The sequence below is a fragment of the Stenella coeruleoalba genome (assembly GCF_951394435.1).
Source record: "Stenella coeruleoalba genome assembly, chromosome: 11".
NCBI classification, from domain to species: Eukaryota; Metazoa; Chordata; class Mammalia; order Artiodactyla; family Delphinidae; genus Stenella; species Stenella coeruleoalba.
This window is the reverse complement of record NC_137157.1, coordinates 35,033,530-35,059,637: the sequence shown is the minus strand read 5'-3', so window position 1 is coordinate 35,059,637 and position 26,108 is coordinate 35,033,530. Positions and strand designations below refer to the sequence as shown.

Sequence of the window (26,108 nt, the reverse complement as noted above, 5' to 3'; positions counted from 1 at the left end):
TTCAGGCCTGCAGTGAAAGGGAGTTTGCATGTATGCCTCTCTTATTACATGCCAGTCATATTGTCTCATGTAATCCTTCCAGCAAGCCTCTTGCATTAGGAAGGAAAGATAAGCAGGAGCCAGCAGATCCTGAAGGCATCTGTACACAGCACTGGGAATTTAAGATTTTATCCTATTTGTGATGGGAATTCAGCATTTATAATAATAAATGAAATAATAGATAATAGACTTGCGTTTCTGAAATAAAACTCAAATAGCAGTATGGAGAATGCATTGGCAGGGTACTGAGGGCAAAAATGAAAGGATATAGTTCAGATATTCATATTCATATAGTTTCAATACCTTTAGTTGTTAACAGATAATAGTTTCCTCAGTTTTATTACCATGAGAACAATAGGATACATATCAGAAGAAAATAAATCTACTCTATTATTTACTCCTGGTAAGCCAGATGTTAATGTCACACATTTAAGTGTGGATTTTATAAACTAGGACAAAAGCACCAATTGATTGAGGAAAGCAGAAGAGTTTGAAGTGAAAGGTTTTCTGAAAATGTTCAAACTCACTTGGGAATTCTACTTATTGTTCTTTTAAAAGCTATTACTCTACTGTACCCTGCATTATGCTCAAGGAAACCACTAATAAACAGCAATAATAATGACATGGTAAATTGTCCCTAATGGATTCCTATACATTTCAGTAATGACTTGTATAACAAGATTAAACTACATAGGAAAGAATAATCAGAAAACATGTACACATATTATATCCTTTATTGTCTTATTTTATAATATTAGATGTTCATGATTGTGAGTGTAATAAAAACTTACTCAAGACAATGCTATTAAAAAGAAAACTAGGGCTTCCGTGGTGGCGCAGTGGTTGAGAGTCCACCTGCCGATGCAGGGGACACGGGTTCGTGCCCCGGTCGGGAAGATCCCACATGCAGCAGAACGGCTAGGCCCGTGAGCCATGGCCGCTGAGCCTGCGTGTCCGGAGCCTGTGCTCTGCAACGGGAGAGGCCACAACAGTGAGAGGCCCGCGTACCGCAAAAAAAAAAAAAAAAAAAAGAAACCTATAATTACAGCAATGAGAATAAGCTCTGAAAGCAGAATCAATAGGTGAATTTCAAAGTATTTGTAAAGAAAATAAAATAATCTGGGAAATTTTGAACACTTGTGATTCTGTGCTATGCACCTAAATTATTATGACCTACATAGCTCTGGCATAATTTCACCATGGCTTGACTTTTTCCACATCTGGATTTAGTTGGTGGCTTTAGTAACATGGATTTTCTTCAACAAAGTCTACATTTGGTTTCAAGATTTTGTCTTAAGAGCATTGGAGAAGATCTGAAGGGCTGGGGAATAATTCCTTGAAATGTAGCTTTTGGCAGGAAAGATTACCATAGATAGCCTTTTGTATTTCCATACAGGAAAACTGTTAATATATAAATATCCAAACATTCAGAAAGCCAAGAATATAAAAGTCATGATGCTTATTTGATCTGCCAATCTGCTTTTTAAAGGAGAGTGATGTGAAGGACCATTAAAAGTTAACACTATAATTAGTCTACAGATGTAGTAGAGTTTGGATTCATGGACCTTATCTTAAAGTCAGGGAGATGAAGTGAACAAGTTAATGTATAAAATATTGAGAAACATTCCTATAGCATTCCCAATGGTATATATTGAAAACAAAGGTATACTGAATAATTAATATGCACCAGTTAGCTTCAAAGTGTATATACCATTTATACATTGAAACAGATCCCATACTGCATTATCACTGCCATTTTACAAGTGGGAAGGGTGAGGTATAGTGAATGTTATTGTTCTGCTCAGAAAGTGGTATTCAAAATGTTTTGATATTTAAAAATATATGCTCTCTTTGTCCCCTCTTCTAGAATTCATTTTCCATATGGATAGGAATTATCAAAGCAAAAACTGCACTGGACAGAGTTTTAGAGGTAAGAAAGATTTTTTTCAAGGCTATTCTAATAGGGTAGAGAGACCAGAAAACAGTTCAAATACAAGTCTAGTGGAAAAAGAATGCAAGAGTTTTTAAGAGGGGGGCTGGGGGATGATCATGTGCTGTCTGTGTTTCCTAATAGAAGGACATTGAAATTGTGTATAAATTTTAACTTAGTAATTCAATTTCTAATACTTTATTCTTGGAAAACAATCCAAGAAGCACACAAATATATTTTTACATATTAATATTTAATGTAGCATTATTTATGATAGTGCAAATCTGGAAACAATCCAGATGAGCAGCAAAAGGAAATTGGTAAACAAACTGTTCTATCCAAATGAGGGCACACTATATAACCATTTTACAGTATTTGAGGGGCATATTTATTAATGTAGAATAATATTTATGGTCTTAAATAAAAAACTAAGCAGATTATATACATATTTATATTGAGTATCCATTTTTGAAAAGAATATTGCATTTAGTAGAAAATTTAGACTCATATGAGGTAAAGATATAGCAGTTTTTTATTTATGAATTATGAAATTAGGGTGATATTTTTCATAGTCTTTGTATTTTCTAATTTTCCAAAAAATAATATACCTTTTTTGTATGTGTGATTAAAGAAATGTGGAAAACAGAGAGAGAGAGAATAAAAGGGAGAGAAAGAGAGAATGTGAGGGGCATTTGAAAATAAAAACACTTGAAACTTTAGCAAAATGAGTTTAAAATGATCATATAATTCATAGAAAATTAGTATTCTATTAGTAATGGATTGTTTATTTAGGTTTCTTTTACTTATGACAAATAGAAAAAGCTCTCACTTATGTAAATATTAACAATAACACAATTATAATATGTATATATAACATAATTATATACTAATTATAAATGTAATTATATATATTAATACTTATTAGATGAAGACTTGCTTGCGGCTAGATAAGTGAAATGTGTTTTCAAATAGCTGGCTTTAGTCATGACTGAAATAGGGTCATCAGGCCCATCACTTTGTTGTGTTTGCTTTTGTGCTGTCTGTATTTTCTGGTAGGACCCAACTTTGCTGTACACTAAGTTATATGTTTTTCTATTTGTTAACAAGTTAATATCCAAGTAGCTGGAGGTGTGTCCTATCACAATGTGTATATTCAAGGCGATCAAACATCTTGGCTAGGAGACATGATTGTCTAATTGGGCAAGTTCAGATTGAAGTCTTCAGCCCTTCAATTACATGGAGTGAGTAGAGGAAAGATGGCCCTCCAGATGAAAATCAGGGTGCTGTTTAATATATGTGAAAGAATTCTGCATATGAAAAGAATCAGGTGGCCACTAAAAATATAAATTATACAGGTGTCAGTGAGAGATTGTAACTAGGCTAGCTAGGTAGAAAACTACTGTAATGATTATTGTAATTACTGTACTAATCAATGTATAAGTGATATGGATTAATGCAGAAACATCAATGTTATTATATATTACAATATAATGTAAAATATATTAACTATGTAGAATGGTATTAATTGAAGGAAAGTGTGACAATAGTATAGTAATTCTATAATTAAAACACAAATTAAATGACATTTTAACACTACCTCACAAGATTTATGTGTAGTTTTATATAAGTTTTGTGAAAAATACTTTATTTGACTAAAATTTAACCATATCTCCTTGGAAAAGACAGTTACAGAAAATAATGAATAAGCAGAAATGTACAGAACTAAAGGCGAAAAATTTTTCAAGAACCGAAGTTTATGGTTTAAAATTTTCCAAGTCAAAAGCCATTTCTAAAATCCATTTGGCACATCATGTACTTACAGCACCCTGTCTAATAATCTGTTAATAGAGGTAGAGATGCAGGAAAGTGCTGCTTTAAAGAATCCAAGCTCAGAGTGAGACTGCTTGAACTTGAATTTCAGCTTTATCATTTACCATTGGTGACTTAATCTCTTCATGCCTCAGTTTCTTTATCTGAAAGCAGGACTTAATTCAGCACTTAATTCAGGGATTAAATGGGTGTATATATATATACTCACACAAACACACACGTATACACATATGTACAAGTTAACACAACAGTGTCTGACATATAGAGAGCATTTCAAAAATATTGAACATTGTTAATAAAAAATCAGTAATAGATATTAGCATTTCGAAACACAATTATTTTCTAACAAAATTGAATGCTTTATATGAAAAATGATTATACATGGCTATCTGTATTCCAAGTTAAATTTGTTTGCTTCCTTGTCTACAGGGAATTTATAAACATTAAAATTGTCTTCACTGTGAAAAATTTTTTTTAAATTTTCTTCAAAAATAATTAGACCACTGTTGTGCACTATAATCGAGCTGCAATCACAACAAAACTCCAATGGTCATAGAACAATTGAAAACAATTTCCTATAATCACCATTATTTAGAATAGACGATGTTTTCTATTTTCATTAGGATATCTATTTTTTGCCTCTATACTTGTCTACCTCATAATATTTTAAAAGTTTTGTCTCATTATTCAGAAATTACATCCTCTTGCCTTGCAAAACCAAGAATTTGCCTACCTCTAAAAGGAGGAATGGAACTATTCCAAAATCTTTAAATATGAAGGAAGGATACATGCACATAGACACATCGAATATATTCCTACAAAAATTTTGGGAAACCATGAGAATGGGTGATGAGTTTGGTGGGAGGGAAGGGAGAGAATAAAATTTCAAATAGAAAACTAAAAAGAAATCTGAGAAAAACAACCTAAAATGTATTTGTCAGTTTCTTTTGTTGATGTGCCTTTTTATTATTATTATTTAAAAACTATTCTGTATTTATTTATTTTTGGCTGCTTTGGGTCTTCATTGCTGCACGCGGGCTTCCTCTAGTTGCCGTGAACGGGGGCTACTCTTCGTTGCGGTGCTCGGACTTCTCATTGTGGTGGCTTCTCTTGTTGTGGAGCACGGGCTCTAGGTGTGTGGGCTTCAGTAGTTGTGGCTCTCAGGCTCTAGAGCACAGGCTCAGTAGTTGTGACACATGGGCTTAGTTGCTCCGTGGCATGTGGGATCTTCCTGGACCAGGGCTCAAACCCATGTCCCCTGCATTGGCAGGCAGATTCTTAACCACTGTGCCACCAGGGAAGCCTGATGTGTCTTTTTTAAAGCATTCCTTGGAACAAAGTGTCTTTAACAGAGAAGGTAATCAAAAATTAAGGCTTAACCAAATATGTGATTTTACAAGTTTGAAGCTTGTCATCTACTATCGTATATAGGGATGACTATCCTGGAAATTAGTTCCGATTAATCAGTAGGGGGGCACTGTGTAGTTGGACTAGAGTATTTGCATATTTTATTTTTCACGATGGTGTGCTAGAGGTAACTTGTATTTTACTTTGAGAGTGATTTTGTCCCAACTCTGTGTTCAGTAACAACACGTTGGTAGCTTGAAATTGTCCATGCTAGGAGTATTAACACCATGGAAATCAGCAAATACTAGAAAACAGGGCTTTCTTTATCCATTTTTTTCTCTAGAGAGCCTGATGTTCAGCATTTACAAGCATCCTGCTCATATCTCCTCTAGTCACAAAATGACCTCATTCTCTGAGAAAAACTCATGACACCGAGTCTTTTCTCTCAAAACTGTGGGTAACTTAAAGTCTAGAGAAAGTAATCCCACTACTGGATATGTGACTAATGTACCATATATATGTGAGTACCATCAAGTTCCCCCCAAACAAAACAAACTAATATGAATCAAAAAGACAAAAACTATAAGCACTAGAGTTCTGTGTTTTTACACTCACTAAAGAGCTAACTAGATCTTCCCAGCCAATTTCAGAGATAGTAAGAACACTATTTCTTAGAGATGCAAAATATGCTGAAAATAAGAACAGTTTGAAGTGATAGCTTACGAAAGAACAGAGACAATGTCAAACTACATCCAGGACCTGTTTAAAGAGTGTTACACTTCACGTGGGTCTTCACTTTGCCTAAATCTGACATTAGTCCTGAAAATGTCACTGTTAAGTATTTATGCCCTACACATAAAATACCGAGACTCAATATGTCAGGTTAAAGCAGCGTGGCACACAGAGAAAAGTGAGCTGTTTTAAACAGTGTTAGGATGAGACTCCGAAAGACTCTGAGTGAAGATGTCTTTCAGTCATGTCATAAGTAAAACATCAGAAAGATAAGGAGTTTATTTTTTAAGTGAAAAATATCACTTATAACAGCAAAATTGATAAGTAGCCTATCTAATTCCTTTTGCAGACCGAGTCACTTGATGTTTGGCATCTGGTGTCAACAGTTAATAGGTGACTCCATAGAAATGTGGAGAATGATAGAAGGACATCATCTGGAATATTTGATCATTAATCTGTTTCTAAATGATTGCCTCAGCCAGAAATTTAACACTAGTGGGGACTTGTTGTCATGACTATGACACTGCCATGTTCAATCTTGTCCTTCTGAAGGGAAATAGAGCTGTACTTCTACTCTGCTTTCCTTACTTCCTTTCCATAATATTTCAATTGTGATTTTTGAAAAGAGAGTAATTGTGTGAGGGTAATCTAAAGGACAGGTCAGTACTGTAGAGAGGAACTATAGCATACAGAAGGCTGTGCCACAGTAATTATTTTAATAGAGAATATTTACTGCAAAAATGTTGTATAATTATTGAAAAAAATAAACCAAAATGGATAACAAGGGTAACACTGAGATAGTCAACTTAGACCTTGGAGAAGTATCCACTGCTCAACTTGTGCTGAATCTTCAGGGTTATCTGAAGAAGCAAAAACAAGCTAGTTTTGCAGGTTGGAATAAGTCACAGCTGCCAGGATGAAGGGTTGCTGTGATGACATTGTCCATAAGGAGAAGCAAACAGGTGGCAGCAATCTCTTCTTCACCCCCAGACTTCCAGATCCCCTCTAGCATCCCATTTGGCAGAGCCTAAGAGCCAACTAGCAAAGTAGAATGTGATTCACAGAGTCCCAGCCCTCACATCAGAAGGCAGTGGAGTGAAGAATGGGTTTGAAGCTGAGCTAAAGCTGGAACCTTGTCCTGATCAGCAGAAATACCTACTTTATCTATAAACTCATGAACAAAAATATATGGTTGATATATTAAGTTAATAAATTTTATAGTGGTTTGTTGTACAGCAACAGATAACTAATGCACTACTGTTCTGGTTAAAATGCTATCTTCAAACCTGGGAGAACTCAGAGATTCTTTTTATCCATGATTTCCTATTGAACAAACAAGTTGAGAATAAACTTTATTTCTACCATGTGATAAATGGAGAAGATACAGAAAGTATTGACTCCACATAAGAATAGAACTAGGGTCAAAAATAACTATGGAGCTTATTTTTTTTTTTATTTTTTTAAAAACTTTTGGCTGTGCCATGTGGCATGCGGGATTTAGTTCCCCAACCAGTTCCCCCTGCATTGGAAGCGAGGAGTCCTAACCACTGGACCACCAGGGAATTCCCTGGAAATTATTATTAGAGAGCAGAATGTAAATATTTTAAACCATAAAATGTAAAAAATGTAGAATATATATAGATATAATATAGATAAATATAGATATGTATATATCTCCAATGAGTGGAGGTGAAAGATGATTATGATAGATGTCTATTGAATTTGGGCTCATTACTTCTGGCAAAACTGTACTCAGTATATTTGCAGCCGCACCTCCCTCTTTTTCATGCCGTGGGATGGTTAATCCTGCTCTCAACGTCAGGAGTAACCACTGATAGTTTGTATATATCAGCATATCCCTTCCCCCTCGTTGCACTTAGTGGCTCAGATGTAAACACACCATTCATTTTATAGCCGGGGTTTCTTAACCTTGATACTCTTGACATTTTGAGCCAGAAATTCTTTGTTGTGGAGGGCTGTTCTGTACACTGTAGGGAGGTCGAGCAGTATCCCTGGCCTCTGTTTACTAGACTCCAGTAGTATCTATTACCCTGTCCCAGTTGTGACAAGCAGAAAGGTGTCCAAATATTGCCAGATATCCTCATGGGTGCAAAATTGTCCCTGGTTGAAGACAAAAAGAAATGCAAATATATGTGTGTGTATATATATATATATATATATATATATATATATAGTATAGGATTTAACAAGTAATGCTTATCTTTCAGCAAACAAAAGATAAAACCAGAATACCACCATGCTGTCCAATATTATATTCCACCACAGAACATGTATGTTTCTTAAAAATAAGTAAAATGGAAAATACCTGATACATTTGAACATGACAGTTCATGCCAATAGAAAATTGAGCACCGATCAAAAAAAACAGCTGTCTAGATTTTGTTAAGTGAATAATTAATGCCTCTGATGTTGCAATGAAGTATGCTTTAGAGGGCATTTTATAATGATAAAATGCTTAAGTTTAAGGGTCTGTAGATGAATTTTGATAAGCAAGCTGTTGCTTTACAATATAAGCAAGCTGTTTTCTTCAAGTGAGAAAATTGCTCTAAAAAGAAAGCTGTTTGCTTGGGTGAGGAAATTGGTTACCCAGTTAAACTTGTTTATATTAATATTCTGAAGCAAGCAGTGAAAAGATGTGTTAGTTTGAAGTTTTACATTTCCTAGAACAAACAGATAAGTTATATTTGCTTCAGTCATTTCAGTTCTCATGTTAAGTGGAGAAGCAAGGGTGTGATACCTACCGCTCCTCATAGTTTTGAGGTATAGTTTTCCTATACATGTACCAAGTTGCTTCTTATCAATTTAATTTTCTGATATCTTTTAGAAGGTAATAGGTTTATTTTTAACTGAGTCTAGTTTATTATAATTTTTATTTATGGGATTTATTTTTACAGGTATGCTTGGAAAATTCCTACTGAACCTGAGACCCTGTTATTTGCATTTTACTCTATTACCTATGTAGTTGGCATTATCGCCCTATTTTTTCCTGGCATCTTTTCTTCCACTCCTAAGATTAATGTGGTTAGAGTGGAAGCAGACTTACTTAAAATTGACCTAAGACAACTCAGAGTCTCTTCATTTCGAATTTGTTTCTGGAAAAGAAATCAGTTCTTGGTGATTCATATAAAAATCCAAATACTTCCAGTAGCTATATTTGTGTGTGTTTGTGTGTGCTGTTTGTATTATGGGTCATAATATCAGAGGAAGAGTTGAGCTACAAAAAAATAGAAGAATGAAGCAGATATTTAGAAAGAAACAAATATGAGATAAAGAAGAAAAGTACTCCCGGTGTCAGGGCTGGCTGCATAATTTGTGGGGCCCAGTGCTAATGAAAACATGAGACCTCTTATTCAAAAAAGCAAAAACAAAGTGCTGTTAAAGGTACAAAAATATAAAGCTTTTCCTCCGTCTTTTGTGGTCCCTTTCTTGACCTATCAAGTTGTTTTTAATTTCCTACGTAATTTTGTGCTTCCTTAAGAATAAGGATACTTGCAGGGCAAGCGCAGACCCTCAGAAGTACCCACTGATGGATGCACACTCTGCTCCCCTATGCATCCCCTACCCCCAAACCAGGTCTAAGATGCTGTGACCCAGCCAGGGAAAGTCAATCTTTTCCATAAGCCAATCACTCCCAACCCAGAGTGAGAGAAGACTCCGAAGGGATTGTGATCTCTGTGCCAGGGCACATTAATACCTGAATCATGAATACACGACAGTCTCAACCTACCAAGTTGTCTGATGGATGTGCCATGGCTTTGCCAGCCTGGGGTGGGGATGTCTGCTGCCCATGCTGCATTCCCAACTCTGACTTGTGCCCAGGTCTCCACAGTTGCTGGGTAGATCAGGGGTTGGGGAGCAGTGCAGGGGCCAAGCCTCTGGGGGGCAAGTGCAGCAGGGACTAGTGGGCAGCTGAGAGGAGATATGGGCTGGCAGGCCAGGGTGCCAGAGGACGGGGGGAAAAGGCAACCTGGTAAGAGGAGAGGCAGGAGGCAAGACCACCTAGGTGCCTAGGCTCCAGGGCCCTACGACATGCTCCAGTGTCCTGTGGAACTTCACCTACAAATACAATTTCAGAGATAAATGTTCAGAGATAAACTTTTAAGCATCAGCCTTTCTGAGTGAGAGACTCTGAGTGGCTGTTTGTGAGCCCATGAATCTGACCCTAGTAGGCATTACAGTCTCTAGTTTAAGTTTATTCCTGAGACCTAGCTGTATGCATGTCCTTGGATTTTTGGAGACTGCCATGTATCCTTACCACTTGTTCTCATTTTTCGCTTAAGGTAACCATAGTGAAAATCATTTATTTTTCATTAGGATTCCATTCTTTTCATTGGCTTATTTCTCTCCCATTCCCTTCTTCTACCTTTCCACTACCCCCATCTCTCCCTACTACTCCCTCTCTGTAACTTTTTCTTTCATTCTCATTTATATCTTTAATCCTAGAGTTTATTGTAGGATATATTGTCATGAAACACCTAGTAAGACCCTAATTCCATGACTTTGATATGGAAGAAATGAAGTTATCTCAGAGAGGCGTCTCCCCCTTAATCTCATGATATTACAGCATCTCTTCATGTTGAAGGATAAACAAAAAATACTTAAAAATTAATTTGGGCTAGTCTCTTATTTCAGAATTCACTAAGACAACTTATAATTATTTTTAATTAATTAAACTTTTAATTAATTAAAATGACTAAGTAACCCTAATATTAACAACCCTCTAGATTTTAAGAAATAATAATTTGTTCCATTTGTTTACCTTTGAGTAGATGAATGTAAAAATGATAAAAAACAACTGTAAACAATAGAAAAATGACATTCATGTTCTTAACAAAATGAAGCATGTCAGGTCTGAAAAATCTGTAGGTAGAAAAATCTTTCACCTTAAATAGGTTTCTGTTTTTTAAGTCAAATTCTTATCTGAACTTTTGCCAAGGAAAGGGTATTAATATTCAAAGTGCTAGGGAATACAAAGTTTGTTTAGAGTTGTGCTTTAGACAAAAATCCTACCTAATAAATTTAATATACTTGGGCCACAGAATATATTATACATTCTTACATTACTCCCAAAGTATCCACATGTTAATTTCAGTTGAGGCTCTTCCAGTAAAGGGCAGCTCCTGTTAGCATGTTAGCATTCATAAAAAAAAAAATAATGTCTTTTAGATGCACATTTTAGAATAAAATGGAAGAGTAGTATTTGTAGGATCAAAAAAAAAGAGTTATTGCTATAATTTCTATCATAATGCTAAAACACTTTTCTTAGTACTAAAAGAATACAAATATTGATGTGCTGTGTGACCTGGAAAAAGACTACAGAGATAAATAGAACAAACCAGAAAACCAAGAAAGCGTTGTCTCTAGTAAACAATGGATCTATTCTAGGCTGTTATTTTGTGTTACATTCCATTTTTGTTAATTCGAAGTTTACAAAATACGCAGGAACTTTTGTCTGTCCAGTGATTTATCTATATAGTTTTCCACTCTCTTTTAAGTAGTTTTAAAACATACAACTCTCTAGGGACCATGCTGAGAGGATACAAGTATAGTTATTTTCACTTCATATTTTTAAAGAAGAATTTTAAGTCTTCACTAAAACACTATTATAACTTCAACTTTTGCTCCCTTGGCATCCTTCCTTTTTCAGCTACTGTTCTTTAAATAGCCCTTCTGTTTTTTTGTATTTATAAGCTCTTTCTCCCTACTGACATTATTTTCCTCAGGAAATAAACATTTGCCTGTTGTTCTTATATTAAATAAAGGTATCAAATGGGTCAGAGAACCTTCAGAAGTGGCCACAATTGAACCCACTATTACCACCAAAATTCTTAATGCTATTAGAGTAGTCAGTGTTTGTCTCAAGTTCCTCACTTCTCCTAGTCTCCTATAACCTCTATAATTCTACTCAAATTATATTTTCCAAAGGGAGCCAATTACCAAATCACCATACTTCATTTCAGTCTCCATCTTGCTTTAAAATATTTGTTACCATTTAAAGTTTCACTATAAAGAGAATAGAATGGACAATGAATAAACTAATATCCAGATTACACCTCCAAATTGTAGCCTTGCATTTGTGCATTGCAGCAACACTGCTTCATTAAACAATAATGATTTCTGCAATTAAAAAGTGTATGTATGTAAGGACTATACCTTCAGGTTTTTTCCATACTTAAAAAAATAACTATAGAAATAGAAAAAATAATCATATTTTCTTTGAACATCATGACTTTTATGTGATTCAAATGTTTTAATTAAATAAATCAAACTTTTAAATTACATCATTTTATGATGTCCACATATAGAATATAGGGGTACTTACAAGATACAGTGCTGGTCTTTTTAGATGTAACTTCTCTGTCTAAAACATTGATTCAGTTGTTTAAACTTTTTAGCTTCTAAGAATGATACAAAAATTAAGATTAATTGATTCCATTTCAGTATTTTGTATATATTATATACTATATATTATGTATAATTATATATGTAATATATCATGTATAATTATATTTGTGTGTGTGTGTGTGTATATATATATATATATACACATTTATATACACACTGACTGTAAATACAAAGTATTTGAGGCTATTTCCAAAAATTCCTCAGAGAAATTTATGCACTATTTATTGCTGTACCAGTCAGTCAGTAACAGAAATGATATAATCAAATTAAATAATTTTAGTGCTTACTACAAGAGTAAAAAGGAACACTGCAAAATTGTGAAGTATTACATATTTTATTACTTAAAGTAATGTTTATGTTATATTGTCAACATCCTGACATTAGCTTACACTCCTTTATTTTTTGTATTCAAAATATTTGAGAACAGTATTCTTTTTGGTTTTACTCCATTCTGGTATGTTCATACACAAACATGCATACACGCCTGCGCACGTGCGCGCACACACACACACACACACACACACACACGCTTCGGCTGTCGTGACTCTCTGCCAAGATTGCAACAAACTAATTTTTTCTAGTTCTGCTCCGAAGGCAAGATTGAAAAAAGATGTGACTATGTGAAAACCTTCATCAAAACTATTCTCCATTTAGATTCCAACCATGCTTTCATTGTTACATTTATACATGTAATTCCTTTCAGTGGAAGTATCTTACATGACTCAGTAGACTATTTAACCCATTGTTTTAATTTCTTTTGACTTCATTTCTCATTATTTTTATTTTATTTTAAAAGATACTGTTTCCTAAAGAGAGAAAACTTGTTCATCTTCATTCACACACTTTTCTAAATATAACTGGCTTATTTTAACTCTTATGCAACATTTTGATGGCCAGTCATATTTTGTTTAAGTTAAATTCAGTAAGTAAATCATATGACACACTTGTCTAACAACATGAAAATAAGAGTGTTAAGACTTATGAGACAAAGTAGTACCTTTAAACTTTTTTTGAGTTATAGTTAATTTACAATATTATTTTAGTTTCAGGTGCACAACACAGTGACTCAATATCTTTCTGGTTATACTCCATTTAAACTTATTATAAAATATTAGCTATATGCTCTGTGTTGTACACTATATCCTTGTAGCCTATTTATTTTATACATAATCTTTTTGTACCCCTGAATCCCTTATCCCTATTTGCCCCTCCCCACTTTCCTCTTCCTGCTGGTAACCACTAATTTGTTCTCTAAATCTGCAAGTCTGTTTTTGTTATATCCATTTGTTTTATTTTTTAGGTTTCACATATAAGTGACAACATAGAGTACTTGTCTTTCTCTGTCTGAGTTATTTTTACTAGGCATGATACCCTCCAGATTGATTCATGTTTTAGCAAATGGCAAAATTTCATAATTCCATTTTCTATGGCTGAGTAATATTCCATTGTGTGTGTGTGTGTGTGTGTGTGTGTGTGTGTGTATAGGTTGCTTCCATCTCTTGGCTACTTAAATAATGCTGCTATTAACATTGGGGTGAATGTATATTTGTGAATTAGTGTTTTCATTTTCTTTGGCCTTTCTTTCTTCCTTTAAATGTTTTCCTTCTTATCTCACACTAAATATTTCCTAAAAGTTGATGGGACGTTTAAAATATTATCTAAGATATTAAAAAACAATGACAAAAATTATGAATAATATTTTTATCCAATGTCCAAACACTCCAAGTGTATGGATTTTGGTACTTTGACCTATAACAACTCTTGTGGCTCTCTAGAAAGCAATGGTTTCTTCAAGATAAAAATACCTACTTAGGGGATATTAACTTTAAATTCTGTTTTGAATTTGGAAATAGCCCCAGGCAGATTTTCACAGCATGTTAAATTATCATGAAATAAATCAAGTTATGCAAGTGCTCAATTGCCTGAGAAAAGTGAGATTAAAAAAAAATAATAAGTCAGCATTTTCTGTTAGTATTTAAAACTGCTTAGCTACTTTAGTCAATGCTCCATCTGTCTGCACAAACAGACTTACTCATCAGGAGGAAAATTCTATTTTTTAAAAATGTATATAGGAAGGATGTTCTCAGAAATTGGTAGAGCTCTTTTCTGAATGTGTATAAGTTATGCAAAAAAAAGTTTCTCTAAGTATGCTTAAGACTTACAAGAAAGTACATTATGCTGTTGTTTAGACACTATAGATATACTTATTGGATAACAATATCCCCATAGACTTCTTGGCTGCAAATAGATATTGGCAAGGCCTTCTTGATTTTAAGAAACAAATTGGCTCAATATATGCAAAGTTATCAGCAATAAGGAGTAAATCTTTAAGGCTCAGTGAGGAGTTGCTCAACTATTCCAAACCTGTACATATCTATTCACCTATTTATTATTCAGTTTAGGGGTTACAGCATCAAAAGTGTTTTAAAAGTGTGTATCATAAGACTCAGCAGGAGATATTTATACAAGTGCACCAACAATAGCTTAGTTATTTGAAAATCTTTGTCAAAAAAGTGTGTTCGTATGTATGTGTGTGTGTCTGTGTGTACACCTGTAGGTGGGAATAGAGATTGCCTGTGGATGTTTCTAAAGATGACAAGGTCCTTCCCTCAAGAGATACATTGCTTACTGGAGATATGGGAAAATACCACAATTCCTCAGTTCTAAGGTGTATATTTTTCACATTGTAATATCTCTAAAATTAGGATGACTCAGAGTCAATAGTGTATTACAATTTTTGTCAAGTTGTTATTGTCATATAGTTGTCATTGTTTTCACATGCATGGGACACTGTTGTGTGATCAAGAAAATGCCAACATCAAAAATTACAGAATGGGAGGGTATGACTTAGAAGTAAAACCCAAAGATATTACTGAAGCCCTCTCTTAAGAAATAGATTATGAATGCTCTTGATGATAGAGAATGATACTATATAACAAATATTTATAATCCTGAGTTGAAAAGTAACTTAGCAAAAGTTGAAGTCAGAATTTGAATAGCTTTAGAAACACTTTACCCTCTTTATTTCACTTACGTTTTCCTTCTTAGATCTGCACAAAAGTATCATATAATAAATTATTTTAAATAAGTCTAAAACACTTATTTCTACTAATAATATATAATTTTATGTAGAATGATACATTAATATTAATTATATTAACAGTGAGTTTTGGTTTCTTAGAGGATTAAAAATTTTGGTACACCCATTTATGTTTTATATTTGATGAAATATGGCAATTGTAATAGCATATGAAAACTACTAAAATAGAGGAAAAAAGAGCTGTACAATATGGAGTGAGAGTAATGAATTAGCATAGTCTGAAGGTGTCAGGGGAATATTTGACAAAAAAATTGAAAATGGAACTGAACCTTGAAGGATACACAAAGGCTTTACCAGGAGGAGAAATGTAAAGAATGTTTTCCATGCAACAGGTAGAGAGGCATGACAGTGCATGGTGGTAAAAAAAAAAAAAAAAAAAAAAAAAAAAAGAGCCATAAATGCAGCTGAAGCATTTTGCAGAATGTGTTCCCTAAAGTATTATTCCAGAGAAATGGTCAGCAATGAAAGGCATCTGTGGTCAAATAAACTAGTATCTTCTCCTCCTTGGGAATTTCACAAAAAATACACTATGTATTAGGGATTTGGCTTAATTTTTTTAAACTAAATATATGTTAACCCAGAACACACTCTTAGGAAATGTCAGGGTAGATAATGAATTAAAAGGGAAAGAGTGCAGAGAGATAGAGCTGGTTATATAAAATAGACCCACAGGCCTTTTGAATATTGAGTAAGATTCTTCAAAGATTTTGAGCTTCATTCTTGGAGCCATTAATAGCCATTAGGAAATGGGCAAAGAGTCCCTATTTGAGATTAAAAAGTTTAATAAAAGGCAAGAACTTTATTTAATAAATAAACATATTTAAATACATACATTAATATATAAATTAAAATAGAATTTTACTTAATAAAGTTAGATGTTACTTTCCCAAGAAGAAAGAATAAGTATTGTGCTCTTTTTTTCCCCTACATGACAGGCATTCACTATAAATGTTAATAATATAGACTCACCGAGTGTAGTTCTAAAATAACTTAAAAAAAATATCTATAGTATTGGATGACTCATTAGTTGTCTATGAGGCATTTTTCAGCTAATTCCTTTTTAAAATATTTATAAAACTATTGAAATATAAACATAATAATTCAATAAGATTTAAATTATTGAAGAATAATTCTCATGATAGAAACCACTCATTTCAAGGAATATTAAAATGAAATTTGTTTCTGTAAGGTAACAATATTTGTAGGATTACATGTAAATTTCATATGACTGTAAATATACATTTACATGTAAAATTTTAAAATTCTTTTAGTTTGCAATCTGTTTCTCCAAAAAGAGAATATATTAACCATCCTTACTAAAACATATGCTACTATTAGTTCATAGCTTATTTTCCTGGATGTGATTTAGCAAAATTGTACTATGGAGTAAATCTCCAGGTGAGGTTTAATGTATGTTTAGTATTAATCATTAGAAAGCTTGTCACCAAGTTGTTAAGCAGCTCACAATAGGAAGAACATATTCTACCACACTCTTATAGTAAATCACTGTCTTTGATCTTTCTGATGAAAATTGAACCTTGAGTGTGTTAACATCATGTTCAGTAAGATTATTTATTGTTTTGATGTGGCCAGATATATTAGGCATGTCTTTGCATATCATTAAGTAGGAAGTTAGGTTGGATAGTGCTGTTAAGGCCACAGGTGAAGAAAAATGCCCTCCACAAAGATAAAAGGTATCATTAACACTGGCCAAATACACTGAACACTAACAAGGGCCAACATACTGTTTTAAGCTAAGAGATATAATTGGTAGTTAATGCACCTTTGAATTCCCAATGTTTTCCACATCGTGTATAACTCTTTGAACTTTTTTAATTCTAAGTTTTTCTCTAGAAATAAAATGAAAAGTACAGTGGATGTAAAGGGAATAGTACAGCTGCATGTCCTGGTTACCTGGTTGACACACATTTATTTTCAGTAATAGTAACAGCAGCAGCAACATCTGGATTCTTGGCTCGCTGCACTATGGGAAATGACTGGCCAGATAGTGCTTACTTACACTGGCATCCAGTGACTTGCCTGAAGTTCAGTCAGTTGGGGGACTATCTGGGAGAACCTGCCCAGATGGATGTCATACTCCTTTGATAGCCCTGTCACTGGCAAGAATTTGTTCAAGTTTACGTGCCTAAGAATAAAATCTTGTTCAAGTTTCTGATGATTTCCTCCACATGTTAAAACCCTTTTTTTGATACAGAACAAAGGCCAAAAGAATTCAAGTGGAGGCAAAAAAGGAGGTTTCAAAAGTTCCCTTGGCTGGCTCACATTTGATGAATTATTAAACTACAGATTTCACCATGTGATAGACAATTCAGTTTTCAGCTCTAGATGAAATACCAAAGTGAAAGAACCCTTCTGAGATGACAGATTTACAGCAAAGCTGAAAAGATGAACAACTTCAACCTAAAAAAAATTATTTATAAGTAATGCAAAGAAAGAAACAAGCTGATTTCATAATTTGACATCAGTGAATGAGCAGAACACATATAGTGAGAATATAACTTTCTCTTCGATGTCTAGACCTTATTTGCAGAGGTTAACCACAAATTTAGCTTGAGGGTTAGATAAAATCCTAAAAAAATGTTAACTATCTGATGTTTAATTCCTCTACAAATGCCTGTTTTTGCCAGGCTATGCTTTGATACTACCAATGATAGCAGTTCACTACTTTCTGAGGCAGACAGTTGGAAAGTACATCTTGGTATTTAAGGGAAATCATTACCCAACTACATTATGAGATCAGATTGTATCTGTGAGGACCATTGTATCTGATTCCACTCATATTAGTCTGTTTTTCAAATATTTGAAAGGAACCATTATATTCCATTACTCCTCTCATCTTGAGTCATTCTGTCTGCAGGCTAGCAAACTCAGTTTCCAACTACTTTTTTAATACATGTATTTCAGAACTATTTATTTTCCTTGTACACATTTTAATTTAAATATACCTATCTTAAAGTGTGATTTTCATAATAAATAAGATTAAATGTGATCTCACCATTGTGGAAAATAACTCGTAAGGACAAGCTAAGATTTGTTAGATAATTCAAATGTTGCATATTATAGATTCAAGGAGACAGACTCCACAGGATATCCCAGAGATATCAAAATCCAGATGGTCACTATTTATTCTTCCTGGAAAGGCAGTAAGAGTGCCTTGTTCCTGTCTACCTTTCTGAGTATGGCTAACATAAAAAACCCTTATACCCATTCTTTACCCTCCAATACCTTATAGTCTAATGAGATAAAAGACTGATAATCACAAGATAAGAATAGATTGTAGTAAGTACTCCTATTGAAGTAGAACACATTGAGTCTCTTTTATTATGAAGGTCTGAGGTCTCCAAGGTCTCTAAATTCCCTTTGCTCAGATTTATTTATGACTTGAATAAATAAATAGTTATTTATTCATTTATATGAATTAGAGTAATTAACCTAAAGAAATCATACCTCTTTAATCATTCATTTTTTGTTGTTTTCTCCTCATTCACTTGTTTCACATACATTTTCTTTAACATCTTTACTGTAGTATAATTGCTTTACACTGGTGTGTTAGTTTCTGCTGTATAACAAAGTGAATCAGCTATACAAAAACATATATCCCCATATCTCCTCCCTCTTGCATCTCCCTCCCACCTTGCCTTTCCCACCCCCCTAGGTTGACATAAAGCACCTAGCTGATCTCCCTGTGCTATGAGGCTGCTTCCTATTAGCTATCTATATTTGGTAGCGTATATATGTCCATGCCACTCTCTCACTTCGTCCTAGCTTACCTATCTCCCTCCTCGTGTCCAAAAGTCCATTCTCTACATCTGCATCTTTATTCCTGTCCTGCCCCTAGGTTCTGCAGAAACTTTTTTTTTTTTTTTTAGATTCCATATGCATGTGTTAGCATATGGTATTTGTTTTTCTCTTTCTGATTTAATTCACTCTGTATGACAGTCTCTAGGTCCATCCACCTCACTACAAATAAATCAATTTCATTTCTTTTTATGGCTGAGTAATATTCCATTGTATATATGTGCCATGTCTTCTTTATCCATTCATCTGTCGATGGACACTTAGGTTGCTTCCATGTCCTGGCTATTGTAAATAGAGCTGTAATGAACATGACTACATGACTCTTTTTGAATTATGGTTTTCTCAGGGTATATGCCCAGTAGTGGGATGCTGGGTCGTATGGTAGTTCTATATTTAGCTTTTTAAGGAACCTCCGTACTGTTCTCCATAGTGCCTGTATCAATATACTTCCCACCAAGAGTGTAGGAGGGTTCCCTGTTTTCCATGCCCTCTGCAGCATTTATAGTTTGTAGATTTTTTGATGATGGCCATTCTGACTGGTGTGAGATGATACCTCATTGTAGTTTTGATTTGCATTTCTCTAATGAATAGTGATGTTTAGCATCCTTTCATGTTGGCAATCTGTATATCTTCTTTGGATAATTGCCTATTTAGGTCTTCTGCCCATTTATGGATTGGGTTTTTTGTTTTTTTGATATTGAGCTGTATGAGCTGCCTGTATGTTTTGGAGATTAATCCTTTGTCAGCTGCTTCATTTGCAAATATTTTCTCCCATTCTGAGGGTTGTCTTTTTGTCTTGTTTATGGTTTCCTTTACTGTGCAAAAGCTTGAAGTTTCATTAGGTTCCAGTTGTTTATTTTTGTTTTTATTTCCATTTCTCTAGGAGATGGGTCAAAAAGGATCTTGCTGTGATGTATGTCATAGAGTGTTCTGCCTATGTTTTCCTCTAAGAGTTTTATAGTGTGTGTCCTTACATTGAGGTCTTTAATCCATTTTGAGTTTATTTTTGTGTATGGTGTTAGGGACTGTTCTAATTTCATTCTTTTACATGTAGCTGTCCGCTTTTCCCAACACCACTTATTGAAGGGGCTGTCTTTTCTCCATTGTATATTCTTGCCTCCTTTATCAAAGATAAGGTGACCATATGTGAGTGGGTTTATATCTGGGCTTTCTATCCCATTTCACTGATCTCTATTTCTGTTTTAGTGCCAGTACCATACTGTCTTGATTACTGTAGCTTTGTAGTATAGTCTGAAGTCAGGGAGCCAGATACCTCCGGCTCCATTTTTCTTTCTCAAAATGGCTTTGGCTATTCGGGGTCCTTTTGTGTTTCCATACATATTGTGAATTTTTTTGTTCTAGTTCTGTAAAAAATGCCATTGGTAGTTTGATAGGGATTGCATTGAATCTGTAGATTGCTTTGTGTAGTATAGTCATTTCCACAATGTTGAACCTTCCAATCCATGAACATGGTATATCTCTCCATCTCTCTGTATCATCTTTAATTTATTTCATCAGTGTCTTATAGTTTTTCACGTACAGGTCCTTTGTCTCCTTAGGTAGGCTTATTCCTAAGTATTTTATTCTTTTCGTTGCAATGGTAAAAGAGAGTGTTTCCTTAATTTCTCTTTCAGATTTTTCATCATTAGTGTATAGGAATGCAAGAGATTTCTGTGCATCAGTTTTATATCCTGCCACTTTACCAAATTCATTTATTAGTTCTAGTAGTTTTCTGGTAGCATCTTAGGGGTTCTCCATGTATAGTACCATATCATCTGCCAGCAGTGACAGTTTTATTTCTTTTCCAATTTGGATTTCTTTTATTTCTTTTTCTTCTCTGATTACTGTGGCTAAAACTTCCAAAACTATGTTGAATAACAGTGGTTAGATTGGGCAACCTTGTCTTGTTCCTGATCTTAGTGGGAATGTTTTCAGTTTTTCACCATTGAGAATGATCTTGGCTGTGGGTTTGTCATATATTGCCTTTATTATGTTGAGGTAAGTTCCCTCTATGCCTACTTTCTGGAGGGTTTTTATCATAAATGGGTGTTGAATCTTGTTAAAAACTTTTTCTGCATCTATTGAGATGATCATATGGTTTTTCTCCTTCAGTTTGTTAATATGGTATATCACATTGATTGATTTGCATATATTGAAGAATCCTTGCATTCCTGGGATAAACTCCACTTGATCATGGTGTATGATCCTTTAATGTGCTGTTGGATTCTGTTTGCTTGTATTTTATTGAGGATTTTTGCATCTATATGTTCATCAGTGATATTGTTCTGTACTTTTTGTGACATCTTTGTCTGGGTTTGCTATCACGGTGATGGTGGCCTCATAGAATGAGTTTGAGAGTGTTCCTCCCTCTGCTATATTTTGGAAGATTTTGAGGAGGATTGTTGTTAGCTCTTCTGTAAATGTTTGATAGAATTCAGTTGTGAATCCATCTGGTCCTGGGCTTTTGTTTGTTGAAAGATTTTTAATTGCAGTTTTGATTTCAGTGCTTGCGATTGGTCTGTTTATATTTTCTATTTCTTTCTGGTTCAGTCTTGGGAGGTTGTGCTTTTCTAAGAATTTGTCCATTTCTTCCAGGTTGTCCATTTTATTATAGTTGCTTGTAGTAATCTCTCATGATCCTTTGTATTTGTGCAGTGTCAGTTGTTACTTCTCCTTTTTCATTTGTAATTCTATTGATTTGAGTCTTCTCCCTTTCTTTCTTAATGAGTCTGGCTAATGTTTTATCAGTTTTGTTTATCTTCTTAAAGAACTAGCTTTTAGTTTTATTGATCTTAGCTATTGTTTCCTTCATTTCTTTTTCATTTATTTCTGATCTGATCTTTATGATTTCTTTCCTTCTGCTAACTTTTGGGATTTTTGTTCTTCTTTCTCTAATTGCTTTATGTGTAAGGTTAGGTTGTTTATTTTAGATGTTTCTTGTTTCTTGAGGTAGAAATGTATTGCTATAAACTTCCCTCTTGAACTGCTTTTGCTGCACCTCATAGGTTTGGGTCATCATGTTTTCATTGTCATTTGTTTCTAGGTATCCTTTTGATTACCTCTGATTTCATCAGTGATCTCTTTGTTATTTAGTAGTGTATTGTTTCACCTCCATGTGGTTGTATTTTTAACAGGTTTTTTTCCAGTAATTGATATCTAGTCTCATAGCGTTGTGGTCAGAACAACGCTATGATTTCAATTTTCTTAATTTTACCAAGGGTTGATATATGACCCAAGATATGATCTATCCTGGAAATGTTCCATGAGCACTTGAGAAGATAGTGTATTCTGGTGTTTTTGGATGGAATGTCCTATAAATATCAATTAAGTCCATCTTATTTAATGTATCATTTGAAGCTTGTGTTTCCTTATTTATTTTCATTTTGGATGATCTGTCCATTCGTGAAAGTGGGGTTAAAATCCCCTACTATGATTGTGTTACTGTCAGTTTCCCCTTTTATGGCTGTTAGCATTTGCCTTATGTATTGAGGTGCTCCTATGTTGGGTGCATAAATATTTACAATTGTTATATCTTCTTCTTGGATTGATCGCTTGACATTACGTGGCATCCTGCATTGTCTCTTGTAATAGTCTTTATGTTAAACTCAATTTTGTCTGATATGAGTATTGCTACTGCAGCTTTCTTTTGATTTCCATTTGCATGGAATATCTTTTTCCATCCCCTCACTTTCAGTCTGTATGTGTCCCTAGGTCTGAGGTGGGTCTCTTGTAGATAGCATATATATGGGGCTTGTTTTTGTATGCATTCAACCAGTCTATGTCTTTTGGTTGGAGCATTTAATCCATTTACATAAGGTAGTTATCAATATGTGTGTTCCTATTACCATTTCCTTAATTGTTTTACGTTTGTTATTTTAAGTCTTTTCCTTATCTTGTTTCCTGCCTAGAGAAGTTTCTTTAGCATCTGTTGTAAAGCTGGTTTGTTGGTGCTGAATTCTCTTAGCTTTTTCTTCTCTGTAAAGGTTTTAATTTCTCCGTCAATTCTGAATGAGATCTTTGCTGGGTAGAGTAATCTTGGTTGTAAGTTTTTACCTTTCATCACTTTAAATGTGTCCTGCCACTCCCTTCTGGCTTACAGAGTTTCTCCTGAAAGATCAGCTGTTAACCTTATGGGGATTCCCTTGTTTGTTATTTGTTGCTTTTCCCTTGCTGCTTTTAATATTTTTTCTTTGTATTTAATTTTTAATAGTTTGATTAATATGCGTGTGGCATGTTTTTCCTTGGATTTATCCAGTATGGGACTCTCTGTGCTTCCTGGACTTGATTGACTCTTTCCTTTTCAATATTAGGGTAGTTTTCAACTATAATGTCTTCAAATATTTTCTCAGCCCCTTTCTTTTTCTATTCTTCTTCTGGGACCCCTATAAGTCAAATGGTGGTATGTTTAATGTTGTTCTAGAGGTCTCTGAGAGTGTCCTCAATTCTTTTCATTTTTTTTTCTTTATTCTGCTTTGCAGTAGTTATTTCCACTATTTTATCTTCCAGGTCACTTATCCATTCTTCTTCCTCAGTTATTCTGCTTTTGATTTCTTCTAGAGAATTTTTAATTTCATTTATTGTGTTGTTCATCATTGTTTGTTTGCTCTTTAGTTCTTCTAGTTCCTTGTTAAATGTGTCTTTTATTTTCTCCATTCTATTTCCAAGATTTTGTGTTAACTTTACTCTCATTACTCTGAATTCTTTTTCAGGTAGACTGCCTACTTCCTCTTCATTTGTTTGGTCTGGTGGGTTTTTACCTTGCTCCTTCATCTGCTGTGTATTTCTCTGTCTTCTCATTTTGCTTAACTTACTGTGTTTGGCATCTCCTTTTTGCAGGCTGCAGGTTCATAGTTCCCATTGTTTTTGGTGTCTGCCCTCAGTGGGTAAGGTTGTTTCAGTGGGTTGTATAGGTTTCCTGGTGGAGGGGACTGGTGCCTGTGTTCTTCTGGATGAGGCTGGATCTTGTCTTTCTGGTGGGCAGGGCTGTGTCCGGTGTTTATTTTAGGGTGTCTGTGAACTTATTATTATTTTAGTCAGCCTCTCTGCTGATCGGAGCGGTTGTGTTCCTATCTTGTTGTTTGGCATAGGGTGTCCAGCACTATAGTTTGCCAGTCATTGAGTGGAGCTGGGTCTTAGCGTTGAGATGGAGATCTCTGAGAAAGCTTTCAACCTTTGATATTATGTGGGTCTGCTCCCAGACTCGGCCCTCCTACCTCAGAGCCTCAGGTCTGACACTCAGCTGGAGCACCAAGACTTTGTCAGCCACACAGCTCTGAAGAAAATGGAGAAAAAAAAAAGAAAGAAAGAATAAAATAAAATAAAGTTATTAAAATAATAAATAATTATTAAAAATAAAAAAATTAGAAAGAAAGAAAGAAGAGAGTAACCAAACCAAAAAAACAAATCCACTAATGATAACAAGTGCTAAAAAACTGCACTAAAAAAAAAAAAAGGACAGACAGAAGCCTAGGACAAATGGTGAAATCAAAGCTATACAGACAAAATCACACAAAGAAGCATACACATACACACTCACAAAAAAGAAAAAGGAAAAAATATATATATCATTGCTCCAAAGTCCACTGCCTGAATTTTGGGATAATTTGTTTTATATTCAGGTATTCCACGGATGCAGGGTACACCAAGTTCATTGTGGAGATTTAATCCGCTGCTCCTGAGGCTGCTGGGAGAAATTTCCCTTTTTCTTCTTTCTTCGCCCAGCTCCTGGGATTCAGCTTTGGATTTGGACCCACCTCTGCGTGTCGGTCCCCCGAGGGCATCTGCTCCTCCTCCACCAGACTGCATGGGGTTAAAGTAACAGATGATTGGGGGCTCTGGCTCACTCAGGCTAGCGGGAGGGAGGGGTACGGAATGCGAGGCCAACCTGTGGAGGCAGAGGCCAGTGTGACGTTGCCACAGCCCGAGGAACTACGTATGTTCTCCCGGGGAAGTTGGGCCTGGATCATGGGACCCTGGCAGTGGCGGGCTGCACAGGCTCCCAGCATGGGTGGTGTGGATAGTGACCTGTGCTTGCACACAGGCTTCTTGGTGGCTGCAGCAGCAGCCTTAGCGTCTCATGCCCGTTTCTCGTGTCTGCGCTGGTAGCCGCGGCTCATGCTCATCTCGGGAGCTCATTTAGGTGGTGCTCTGAAATCTCTCCTCGCGCACCCTGAAACCAGTGGTGCCTCTTAGGCAGCTCCATACTTTTACCTGGACTCCCTCCCAGCTAGCTGTGGCGCACTAGCCTCCTTCAGGCTGTGTTCAAGCAGCCAACCCCAGTTCTCTCCCTGGGATCTGACCTCCGAAGCCCGAGCCTCAGCTCTCAGCCCCCACCTGCCCCGGTGGGTGAGCAGACAAGCCTCTCAAGCTGGTGAGAGCTGGTCAGCACTGATCCTCAGTGCGGGAGTCTCTCTGCTTTGCCCTCTGCACCCCTGTTGCTGCCCTCTCCTTCGTGGCTCTGAAGCTTCCCCCCTCCGCTTACCAACCCCCCCTCCCCCCGCTTACCCCATGCTCTGTCTCTGCCAGTGAAGGGGCTTCCTAATATGTGGAAACTTCCTCCTTCTCAGCTCCCTCCCCGAGGTGCAGGTCTCGTCCCTATTCTTTTGTCTCTCTTTTTTCTTTTGACCTACCCAGCTATGTGGGGAGTTTCTTGCCTTTTGGGAAGTCTGAGGTCTTCTGCCAGTGTTCAGTAAGTGTTCTGTAGGTGTTCCAGATGTAGATGTATTTTTGATATATTTGTGGGGAGGAAGGTGATCTCCACATCTTACTCCTCCTCCATCTTGAAGCTCTCTTCACAAATATTTTTATTTGTTCAGGAAAGTCATGAAAATTTCTTTCACTCTGTCTTCGTAATGTTTTTTTTACCCATTGCTTTTCCTTCTTTCA

At 35.3% G+C, this 26,108-nt stretch overlaps 1 long non-coding RNA gene across 1 annotated transcript in view; it reads left to right on the top strand.

Moving 5' to 3' along the window:
* The window catches only part of LOC307194889, a 312,682-nt gene that overhangs the window by 132,050 nt on the left and 154,524 nt on the right, over window positions 1–26,108 (top strand). Inside the window, exon 3 of the long non-coding RNA XR_013830651.1 lies at window positions 1,907–1,969. This is a non-coding gene — a long non-coding RNA (uncharacterized lncRNA). The remainder of the gene's footprint in view (window positions 1–1,906; window positions 1,970–26,108) is intronic.